This window comes from Pinus tabuliformis, chromosome 3_1 (assembly GCF_031772625.1).
Source record: "Pinus tabuliformis cultivar Carrire ecotype Pingquan chromosome 3_1, CPIR1, whole genome shotgun sequence".
NCBI classification, from domain to species: domain Eukaryota; kingdom Viridiplantae; phylum Streptophyta; class Pinopsida; order Pinales; family Pinaceae; genus Pinus; species Pinus tabuliformis.
Genome location: NC_142301.1, coordinates 519,542,171 through 519,554,884, shown reverse-complemented (window position 1 = coordinate 519,554,884; position 12,714 = coordinate 519,542,171). Strand labels below are relative to the sequence as shown.

Below are 12,714 nucleotides of genomic sequence, written 5' to 3'. Positions count from 1 at the left end.
AAAGATGCATTTCTCCAAGTTTGAAGGACTTGTCGAATGTGTTGCAAGTGTTCTTCCCAACTCCCTCTGAAGATGAGGATGTCGTCCAAATAAAAAACCATGAATGAGTCGGTGAAGGTCCACAAGATGTCATCCATTAGCCTCATAAAAGTAGCAGGGGCATTTGTCAACCCAAAGGGAATAACCAACCATTCAAAAATTCCTTCCTTGGATTTGAAGGCGGTCTTCCATACATCTATGGGTTGTATTGGAACCTTGTGATAGCCAAACTTTAGATTGATCTTGCTGAAATAATTGGCCCCCTTGAGTTGGCCCTGGTGGTCATAAATTTGTGGGATTGGATACCTGTTCCTTATAGTGATTTTATTAGTTCTCGATAATCAATGTAGAGCCTCCAGGTCCCATCCTTCTTCTGTGCAAGTACAATTGGGCTCCCACAAGGCAAGGAAATTGGTCGAATGTGCCCTTATTACAACAACTCCTGTATTTTCCGCTTGATATCTTTATTTTCTAGAATGGAGCGACGATATATTGGCTCGTTGGGTAGAGGTGCTCCAAGATTCATATTGATCGAATGCTTGACCTGACAGTGCAAGGGTACCCCTATGGGTGAGGAGAAGATTTCCTTGTATTCTTCCATGACTGTATCCACCTGCTTCTGCTGCGTGGAGGAACCCTTCCTGGGGGCCATGGATGTGGCTATGATCTTCCCCTTACTTTGAGAGTGAATCAGAAAGAAAAAAAAAAATTGAGTCTGGGAGATGATCTTACTGCATTGCTTAGCAGAGATAAAAGAGATGGCAGTAGGCAGGGCTACCTCCGATATCCTGTATAAATTATTACCCAAAGAAATAATAATAGAGTGAGGTCTACTCTATATACAACAAGTCACTTCCACAAGTATGGTTTTCCTAATAATACATTACAAACTTCAAGAGGAGCAACATCACACAGTACCTCATCTATGAAGGGTTTGATGTTGTAAGGAAGGCGACACTGTTGGTTGACGTAGAGATCTCCTCCTTAGTGAAGCCACCCGATGGTGTATGGTTGTTGATGTTTTATAGTCGGTAGGCCCAACTGCTTCACGACCTCTACTAAAATGAGGTTATTTTGGCTCCTGCCGTCGACAATGAACTCCAATGAAGAACCCTTCACCCACATATGTGAGTGGAAGAGGCGTTCCCCCTCCTTTGGATCTTCAGGCTCAATCTTATGGATCTTGGTGGTGGCCATGGTGGCACTAGGTTCAGCGTCAACGATCTGCTTCCCTTTGTCATTCCCCTTGTCGAGTTCTGACTCAAAGTTGGAACATACATATGATTTGAAAGCCTTGAGCTCGACCACCAATGAATGCTTGGCCCGACACTCACTCATGTTGTGAGTGGAGCTCTTATGGAACTAACACCATTTTCCCGTGTCCTTCTTTGTCTTCGTGGTGTTGTTCATTTCTTGCAGCTTTAGAGGATTTTATTGCGTCCCCCCACCTTGACTTTGTCCTTTTCTCTACGATTTGGGGGCATCTTTCCCTTGCTTCGGATTCGCAGATCCAAAGTCTCGCATCTTCTGTTTAAACTTCTACTCAATCTTGACAGCGTATCGGTACGTTGTGCTGAGCGAGGATATGTCTAGGAACTCCATCTCATCCTGGATGTACCTATGTAAGCAATCATGGTACTTGAGTGCCAAATGTCGCTAAGAATCCTTAATACCCAACTTCGTGCGAAGGGTATGAAAAACAATGGTAAACTCCAACACATCTTGGTCCCTTCCCTGCCACAACGTGGTCCACTTTATGTATTTATCCTCATAGCTCCCGACAGGGTAGTACTACTCCTTGATATCGTCTCAGAATGAATTCTAAGTGGGGGAAATTAAAAATAGTTAGGATGTACTTTTGTCCTTCTTCTCACAGTAGGTTTCCCACTAGTCTTTGACGTGGGGGGCGACTTTGAGAAGTGTAAAAGTAATATTTTCCCGGCTAGATAAATCATGAACAAAAAATATAATTCTAACATATTTAACTATTTATCTACGATGTATAAATCTATTTGACCTTCAAATATGGGGATGTCAAATTTAACTTGCACCTTAAAGGGTGTGGTGCTTCCAGAGTAGCTGTTGGAAAGAGATGCGTCGCCTTTGGGTAGCCGCTGAAGGATCTAGGAAAATTTTTCCATCATCGCGTTCCTCTGTCGCTCGAGAGCTTCTTCGAGCAAGATTTTGAAAGGATCTCCTACCCCCTCATATTTTTTCTCTTCTTCCATGGGAGGCTGTAAGGATTTGTGAGGGTTTGTCTTGCAAAGGTTCGACTAGTTTGAGCCCTAACTCCTTATATCCCGACATCGTTGAGGACATGCAAAGAAAAAAAGAGAAAGAGAAGACAATTCTAATACCACCAATAAGAAATTAAACATGAAAGCAACAACAGATATAACCATAAATATAGAGATGCAGTAGAAATAACATTTCATTTCATTAATATCAAATACTGAAATAAGCTTACAAACAGAATGGAATTAAACTAGCTCGGGTGATGGTAGCTTATCTCTGAGTAGAGATGTGGCTGCTATATGCCTCTTAATTGTGTTACAATGAGGCTCGAAGGCCTATTTATTATTGAGAAACAATGGAAAACCCTAAACATCCAAAAACTTAACACTAGGTGATCAAGCACCAAAACTATGGGCCTTGTTTAGGTAAATTTGTATATCAACTTCCAAGGGTTGTAACTTTGGCATATGATCTTTGTTTGACGTGCACAATACCTCATTATAAATATATATTCGAGGTCTACAAATTTCGGATGGAATAGGAGGGTGACCTCCAACATCCACCTAGATCAACTATCAACAATATTTCTCAAGACCACACTTCATTGAAACCGCTACAAATAAGAATTCCACAAAACCTTTGTCGACAGACATATTAACATTCAAAGGAGGGTTATCAAAGAAACCATAATGTATATATTTTGAAAACGAAAAATAAGTTCTTGTACAACAAAATGTATTCAATAAAAATGAAGAGAGTTCAAGCTCAAAAGACCGTATCTGGGACATTACAGAACAATAATGTGTAGAACATAAAACTCGAAAAACAACCTCATACAATCTTCAAAACTGCAAGTATGGGAAGAACATTTAACCGAGAAACAATCCTACGCTAAATTATAACACAATTATGATATTTTTGGTGGATATCGAGAACCCAATGATAGGTTTTGTTCGTCGAATGAGGGCTTTGGGGTAGTAAAACAAAGAAAGGGAGTTATTAAAAGAACCTGGCAGAGTAATGAGGCCACACACTCAAGAAAACTCTTGTAGCATATGATATCTGAGAAACCACTAGAGATTTAAGGTTAGTGAAGAATCGAGGTAGAAAAGAATTGTAATCAACAATTTGCAGCAATGTAAGGTAGACTGAACAATTACTTGTTGAAGAACGTGAACACAAAACCCTTATTGTTGCTCACCAAGTACAACCATAATACCCACAAGCATCTAGAAAACCCTGAAATTAGTTTGCAAGAGACTTCATTACTTCAAAAAATAATATGGGTGAAATTCTACTCTCAACAATGAGGAAAACATAGGCACGTAAACCTTACCAACACTAGTACAAAATGGCTAATTAGTTACTAAAAAAATGACTAAAATTTGTATATAAATGACCATCTTTTTGTCATTGACCAATAGTAGCTAATTTACAGTATCTTATAACGCGACCAACTTTTAGTAATTTTTAGCTTAGTCATTAATTGGTTGTCTCAATTTTATTTTCTAGTAGTATATTTATTCATAAATTTGGTCATTAATTTAGCCACTAATTATTGCAATTAATGACCAAATATACAACAAAATATATTACTATATAATTACCTGAGAAAACTAATTAATGACCAAAAAAATATGACTAAAATGTTGGTTGTTATAAGATACTGTAAATTAGCTACTAATAGTCATATATATGCAAATTTTAGTCATTGTTTGAAACCAATTAATGACCAAAGAAATATTAATAAATTTTGGTCGTGTTATAAGATGTTGTAAATTAACTACTAATAGTCATATATATGCAAAATTTAATCGTCATTTGTAATCACAAATTTATCATTTGCAATAGTCATTTTTCTTTTTTTGATAGTTTCGTATTCATTATATAAACGGTTGATTTAGTAGTTTTTATTCATTTCATTTTGATTTCATTAATAACTATTATAAATGACTAATTTAGTCATATATTAATTGTATTTTTGTTCATAATTAATCAATATAAACTACTAATTTAGTAGTTTTAGATTGATTTTGTGTTCATTATTAATCAACATAATTAATTAGAATGATTTTCTGACTATATTTAAAAAGAAAAAGAAAACAATAATCATACAATGTGCATGTTCATCTAATATGAAAATGTAAAGTTACATATGTTAATTACAATACTAAATAATATCATTTGCAAATATAAATAATTTCAACCACATAAATTTTATTATATAAATTGTCAAGTATTACAACATGAGTTTCCAACTTAATATTGGTTGGACTACATTTTACACATGAAATATTGTTTTATCACTTCAAAACATTATCACTGTCTTGTCAAGACATTTCAAGTGAATTCACCAACTCTGAAGACTTGATCATCAGTCTCTATGTGTGTGTCTTATGCAGGATATTGGCTCTAAGGGTATCACTAGACCAGTTCTATTCTCTCTCTTTTTACATTTGTCGCTCCAGTGTAATTTCTCTCCTCTTTCTTCAAATCCTGCTTCTTACCATTAATATTGAGTTCTTCTCCTGAAAACAAGAGAAGATACAATGCAAAGTATAAGACATGAAAGACAATGAATACTTGAATATAAACTAAAATATATTATAAAATATTTATACGACACATACCTCAACATCAGGAATGTCAATGCCATTTTCCCCCATAAAGCAAGAAACTCGAACAAGGTTTTTTTAGTTGGGCAATAATGGCCACTATGTGGCCCAATGGCCTACAACATCACCATAAAAAAGAATACCTTAATAACTTAGTATTCAACCTTTAGAGAAAGCTTAGGCACAATCATGTCATCTAAGTTACATTCTAAAAAGCTCAGGTTGTAGATAACTTGTTAAAACAAATAATCTTAGGTGAGATGTCTAATCCTTCTCATTTTATTCGCAACAACATTTCATTCTCTAACGCATGAACTTGGTCAAGTATATAGACAACCTATGCCCAAATAACAACATGAAAGTAAACTTTTTTAATAGTCATGAAAATATTTTAACACAAAACAACTAAAAGGATTTCAATTAATATCATGTAATACTAAACTCATCTTCAAGCTTTGGACGTTTTTTAAATGTACATAATACCAAGTATTTTTAGTTTCATAATTAAAAGACAACCCAAAATCAAAAGAAATGCTAAAAATATAATCAAACAATAAAGAGAGGATATCATGCAATGAACATTGCAATTATAAAAAAATTGTTTACCTATCCACTAGTGTCTTGTCTAGCATTCCTAAAACATTTTCTTGCCCAAAATAACCATGAGGTGAAAGAATCAAAATAACACAAGAATCCCTACTAGAAACATTTCCAAAGTCGATGGCTCAAGCGCCTGAAGGATCTCGAACAATAAATGAATCATATCCAAAACATTCTCTACATTGTCTCATCGTCTTTTTTCCAATCCCATTTCTAGTAACCTGCACACACGAGAGTCAAGTAACAATCAAACGAAGGCGTTGATTTTTTTAATCATTTATATCTATAAATTTTGAATTTTATTTGTTTCAAGAACATATTAATTCATATTTAAAACCTTCATGTCGTGAGAAGGTACCAATCAAGGACATCAGAAAAATTGTCCTTAATGAGGTCCTCAAACAATTCCTACAATATCAATATTTTTCTTGTTGTGATATCTTGGGTAAAAAAAATAACATATATGCAAAAGAAAAATCCATATATTACTTGTGTTTAAACTTTGTATATGGTATATGCAAAAGAAAAATCCTCTGTCTTTACCAAAGAATATTGTAGCTTGGTTAAACTCTGTATCATTTCATTCAACATCAATTTATGCAAGATAAATGTCATATATTATTATTTCTCATTTCTTAACATGCTACAAATGATAAATTGAAAGTCACATAAAACCAAGAGCAAACCCTTTTTTCTAACCAAAACAAACAAACAAATAGTGCCTCTAATAAAACTTCACACCTCAGAAATTACTATGCCACGTGCTTAGGCTAAAGTTGAGATTCTTTGAACCATATTTAGATCATATTTAATGGGATATTCATATGTTTATCGTGATGTCAATTTGGTGTTAAAATAAATATATAAATCCGGGTTATTATCAGTGAAATTCAAGTATGATTTGGCATAAAAAAGGAAAAAATAAAAATAAAAAACACCATTGCAAGGTAGTGGAGAGAAACCATCACATATCTTTGTTAAAATAAATAAGAAACAACAGAGAAAGGATTAGATGGATGCTTCCCTCGTGCCAATACTAGTCCAAGGATGCTACAATAAGATCGGCAGAGAAATAGAAGTGCAGGGAAGAAACCAAGGTGGATAGATGACACATACCCAAATGTCACATCAACTTTTGAAAAAAGAGGGAAAAGAAGGTCACGAGATCAGAGAGATCACTAACAACAAGGGCCTAAAAAGCATGCCCAAAAAAATAAAAGTAATGTATAAGGTAAGCACAAGGCTGATTATTTGGTCACATTAAACTTCAACTAACCACACAAATTAAATTGCAGTGACAAAGCCCACAACGAGCCACATTCTAATAGCATCCTTACCATGTCATTATGATGAACTAAATTTCCATATTATAGTATTAGTAATTTGCGTAAAGCCAAATAATCCACAATTATTATGTCAAACACAATATCTTCTATAGTGCCCAAAATCCCCTGTATCAACTTCACTCCAACACTAGAGCAAGATACAATTATCATCATGACCCTCTCCAATAATGTAATAATGGCATAAATGTCCATTAGAGTAAATTTTATAGATGTATTGTGGTTAATTAATGTAAAGTGGCCGAGCCATTAATAAAATCCTACTATGATGGTTAATAAATAAAAGTCATTATGTTCATTACATAAGGTCCACTAATGGTGGATTAGTACAACAATAGCTAGAGTGGTTGTGACTAGTGATGGAGTACTCCTCATGTAATCAAGCGATTTTTATCTATCATGCTTTGGCACTCGTATTGGAGGTCATCCCCTTTGAAGTGGTTGGGAGAGCTTGCCCTCAATTGATTAATGTGGATAATAGAAATCCGTTGATGTCCAATTGTGTGTTCCTTTTATTCTTGTTATTATTATGCACTATCAATCTTAACAAGTAGTATCAAAGTAGCAATTTGAGTAATCTGAAATCCTTTTGTTTTATTTTTTGCAAATTATCTTGTGGTAGCATTTATCCTTGCTTGGAAGCCATATTGTAGTCACACCAAATGCCATCAGAAGTGCAGTTGTGTCACCATTTCCGAAATGGGTTATAATTGCAATTCTGAGCCATACTGAGGAAGTTACAACCATTTTAAGTTGCGACCTCAAAATTGTAACAAAAAAAATGAGATCAATTGATTATTATATTGTGGCATGAATTTAGTCTTTCTTTTCGTTTAGGAGCTTGATTGTAATCACACCAATGTTATCCAAAGTAAACTTTTGATGTCATTTTAAGATTGGGGTCATAATAGCAATTTAAGTAATATTGAGGAAGATATACCCTTAAAAAGTCAACTTTCCAACTCTACAAGTTTTGGCTATCAAAACTGGAAATTTTTCTCATGGCTTTATTTTCTCTCTACTTGTGAACCAATTTGAGGTCATTCCAATGCCACTTGAAGCAAAGCATTAATGTCATTTCTAATTTGGGTTCATCGCAGTTATGGAAGGAGTCCTTGACACAATTAACCTACAAATTTCTCAGATACAATTGAAAGGATGAGAAAGTAGACAATCTTACCTCTCAAAGAATCTCTGGTGGAAATTCAGTTTGGTTAAATGTCATAAAAGGAGTAGGAACATTATCACCTTGAGCACAACCTATCCATTTTAAGAAGTCAAATGATAAATGTTTGCAAGAAAAATCCACATAGGAATGTCACAATACCATACATAGTGACACACCTTCCTCTAACAATCTAGTCTACATTCCCACTATTAGTTCTTCCTCTAAACACGTTCCTGGTTCATCAATGTGATTTAAGTTTGCAACTTGGTAGTTTTTGTGTGGAAATGTTATTTTGTATGTTGTTTTGCTAAATTTGCATGCGAATTGGGACAACTTTCCATTGGACATCAACTGTTGCAGACTGAAACATGCATGTTGTATTTCATCTAAATGGTTGCATAGACCAGTGATGTGGAAATTCCATGTAGATTCTAGGAGTAGATTCTTAGGTTGAAAGCTACATGGGAAAATTTCTAACATTGGACTGGAAGCTGGTTGGTGTTGTTTGGAGATCTGCCCTAGGTCTTCTGAGACTCGAGATTCTCTACTCATGGTCATTTCACTCCTGTTCATAGTGCTAACAATCAGATCCATGCGCACCTGCAAAGCATTTATGAGGGCACTATTCCACATAAAAAAGAGCAGAAATGAGGGACCAAGTTCTACCCAAGTTCCTCTCCAAAGCCCAACTTTTTCAGCTCACGGGTGTTTTGAAGGCCCTTTAGGAAGATTCCTATTGGAAATATAACTGAAAATAACTATTGGACATGGATGTGATGAAGAAGAGAATGTTAATGCATCTAATCTAGCTTTGATAGCAGAAGCTGAAGCCAAAAAGGAGGGCATTAATGGTGTCTCAGCTGGAGATCTTACTTTCATGGCTCAAAAACCTCTCTTTGGTTCCAACCTGAATTAAGGTCTAGCCAAAGTCTTGTTAAAAATAATAGCAAGAAAGGGTTCCTTGATTTGTGCCTTAATCAAAGGAACCCCAACGAGTTTCTTCTTGTGCATGCATGCTCTAGTTCCTAAAAATTAGGAGATTCCCTATAAATCCGGATGAATTCCTAAACCACAAGCAAAAAATAATGCCCTTTTCCAATGTTACTGACCACTTTATCTAGTGAATAATTAGAAAAATTCCAAAATTTTGGCTTATTTCTACATTTGGAACTATTATCTTACAGGTATTCTAACATTATAAATTATGGTTTAAATTTGAATTATGTCAGTTTTGACTGAAAGCAATTTACAAGAAGGAAAAATTATGAAATACTTACAGTTTCATTGGTTCATATGTTTCCACCTTGTGACTTTTGCCTAATTGTTGAAGGTGGGAACATGCCCTCTGCTCCAGGTTTGTTCCCAAATCTTTGGCATCTGGTACCCTCATCTTCCTTGTTAGATTATTCTTCATGGCTAGGCTTTGCACCTCTAACGACACGGGGACCCTCAAAATAAGATGTGTAACTAGTATATTGTTTAGTATTCTAGTTCTTGAACTTTGGAACGTGTTGGCCACCGCTATAAACAAATACAAGAAAAACACACTAAAAATGTCAATCTATAAGAACACATAAAAGAGAACATCCATATATATCAAAGTTCACAAAAGAGAGGGGGACTCTAAAATCCCTTGCCTTCACCTTTTAGGGTACCATTGTTGTTTGTTTGTTGTAATCCTTCATGTTCCATGATGTACTTATTTGATCTATGAAGTATATATGCATCATTTTTCAACAAAAAACAAGAGAGAAAGACCTTCTATGTGACAAAAGAATACTTCAAGCTATGTCAATGGGACTAGGAGGAAAACATTTGACAACAACAAAAAGGAGTGCCTAGAGCATCTATCAACTAGTTCTAAACTCTAAGAAGAATGAAAGAAGAGTAGATAAAAAAATAGAAAAGGAAGGGGACCCAAAAGAGTATCCCTAGAAAGTGGAAGTGATAATAGATAATACTTGAGAGAGAAAATCCTCCAAGTCATAACTAGTCTTCTTGAAAGAAAAGACTATGCAGGTGAGGAAGAGCAACATCCTTACTACCATTTGAAACAAAGAGGAGCCATCACCATCCACCACCATAAATGTGTCAATGTTGACACGGTTACCCCTTGGTTTGTGTAAGAAATCACAGGGCTAATTGAAGGTCTAAAGGATTTTTAATGACTTTCATAAGGTGAATGAAAAAAATATGCAAAAGGGCATATGACTGGTATGGTTCTCAATTCAAGTCAAGCAACATGAATGGGTCAAATGTGCATAAATAAAGTTACATGGGTTGTGTTTCAAAAGTGACTTTGCAGCAGCACTTGCAGAGTTTTCATGGCATACAAAACTTGTAATTGGAGGCAGTTTGATGCCATAGCAGAATTCAAACAAAGACTTTCTAAATGTGGTCACAAATGTTCTGTGTGCTTGGATAGTTTGTTCTGAAGTAGAGAATGATAATGTCCATATCAAACCAAAAATGAAAGGTCTACAGGATACACTTATATTACAGAAAAAAGCATTCTTCAGCACACAAGTCAAAGTTTGACAGAAAAGCCCAAAGGAATTAAAAAAACATTAGATTGGAAATGGTGTATATAAAGGCAAGTGACCTATCAAGCACTTGAAAAGAAATAAGGTGTAAACACCTGAAATTTCACTTGAATCAGTATAAAGGGATGCTATTAATGTGTTTTGGGCTACTTTAAGCCACAACACGAAAATACTGCTCTCTTGAAGCTTGAATTTTGGTGTGATATGTTGTAATGAAGTAGGAAATTGCGGCAAAGCCTTTCCACAATGAAGAATGCTTGGATCAGATGCAAACTCAAGCCTCCTCAGGGATATCAAAAGTCTATCTAAATTGTGAAGCTAGTGCTCTATACCTATTTCAGATTTTGTAGGAGCAAGGTCAGACACTTCTATTTGTATTCTTCAAAAGGGCCGCTTAGGTTTTATATATATATATATACTTGTGCAGCAACCTCTTAAAGGAGTAAGGGATGACCTGTTTGAGCCAACCTACAAGCTGTATTGAAACATATTTCATGGAGGACCAATTTATAATGTGTTTTGAAACAACTATTGTATATGGAGTCGGCCCAATTGCAACAATTAGGTGTTGACCTCTGGTTTGGGTCCATTATAGATATGAGAAGTAGAGTTAAAGCCTGTTTGGAAGTATTGTTGGTAGATTTGTATGTTGAGCATTTAAGTTAGAATATTTTTCCCACATTGGTGGACACTTGGAGGTCTCATGTACATGATAAGAAGTGTTTTTCCATGTCTTGAAAGTTAGATGTGTCCACACTAAAGCCCCTATGCTCATTTGTAGGAGGGTTTGGGATCATTCTTGACAAGACTGGAGGAGAAGACCCACCATAGACAACATAGCCCCGCTGAATAAGCATAGTAACTCCCACCCTACCAGCCAGAACCGAATGAGCATACCAGCCGCCAAGCATAGCTACTGACCCCCCCTCCCCCCTAACTACAGCCCCCTTATGCGGGTCGGGTAACGCCTATGAGGGATTTGTAAAATAGAAAAAGGTGAACCAACTCTCGAGAGTACTTATTGGTTCGACCTACATTTACGCAGTGAGAAAACTATTACGCGGTGATAAAGCAATCAAATTTAGGCCAGGTTCATTGATAGCCGGTTCATTTATATTGGATTACTAAGGGTGAACAACTTAATTTGGAGCCCATTCTTTTACTTTGGATGACACCTAGGGAGTTTACTGGATGATTTGTAGAGAAGAAGTACCTTTGGAGACTAGATGCTACACCAAAACCTTTTTCCCCTCGTTTGTTGGAGATGGATCACATTTTTGGGCCTACTACCTCTCGTGTAAGAATGGGTATATATGAACACTGCGCAATATTTATCACCATTATTGTAAGCCCAAGGTCATGTTACCCCTCTTTCAACACGGATCCTCCAAAAAAAATTGGACACACCATATAAGCCCAAAGAATGTGCCTTATAGCCTTGTAAAGTCATGTGGGTGTGTGTTATTTTGTGAAAGCGACTCTAAGATCCCCATTGGTGTGGATGTTCATGGCTACTTTTAGTTTTGTCTTATTCATGGTATGTCTAGATCTGCGGCACTGTTGACTTCCACTTGGTGGGCAGTAACTCCCTACCTTGATGGGTATCATTGCAATATTTATTTTCATATTTATTTTAATTTCCCAAAAATTACTCTATGAAATTTCTTCAGGAAAAGCACATAATAATTCTTGCAAGAATTTGAGTGATTTAAATTTTAAAATCAATAATTGCAAAGTTTTTAGACAAATTCTATTATAAAAATCAACTCCTGGTTTGAAGCAACACCAACACTACAAACACAAACATGTTCAACTTTCAGAGGCCCCAAATGAAAATGATCAGATTTGTTGTAGATACAACCTATCTTGTTCAAGAGTAATTACCAATGACCTTTGGGGTGGCTTGTTATGAGATGGAGTTTCTGATGGTATTATTGGAATTTTGGTTGTTCCTCTTGTCTCCCTGTCTTCCCATGCTTTGTTAAATATAGGGTTGCTTTCCCTCAAGGCTCCAACACTGGGGATAGGTGCACCTATGCCAAGCTGCAGCATGTTGAATAACCCTTACATCAATGAAATATAGAATTGTTCCTTGGAGAGAGTTATTTCCTTTGAAATCTTATGTTAATGCCATGAACCTTGTAACAAATATTCATAGTGCTCAATCAATT

The 12,714-nt window shown here is 35.7% G+C and overlaps 1 long non-coding RNA gene across 2 annotated transcripts; it reads right to left on the bottom strand.

Annotated features, from left to right (window-relative positions):
• Positions 1-4,485: 4,485 nt before the first annotated feature.
• LOC149188108 (uncharacterized) lies at positions 4,486-9,519 on the bottom strand. 2 transcript variants are annotated; one of them, XR_016256243.1, is made up of 4 exons: positions 9,278-9,519; positions 5,590-5,710; positions 4,905-5,005; positions 4,486-4,802 (listed from the first exon to the last, which is right to left on the bottom strand). It is a non-coding gene; the product is annotated as an uncharacterized LOC149188108 (long non-coding RNA). The 2 variants fall into 2 exon arrangements; XR_016256244.1 differs by lacking the exon at positions 9,278-9,519 and adding an exon at positions 5,848-5,899.
• Positions 9,520-12,714: the final 3,195 nt, after the last annotated feature.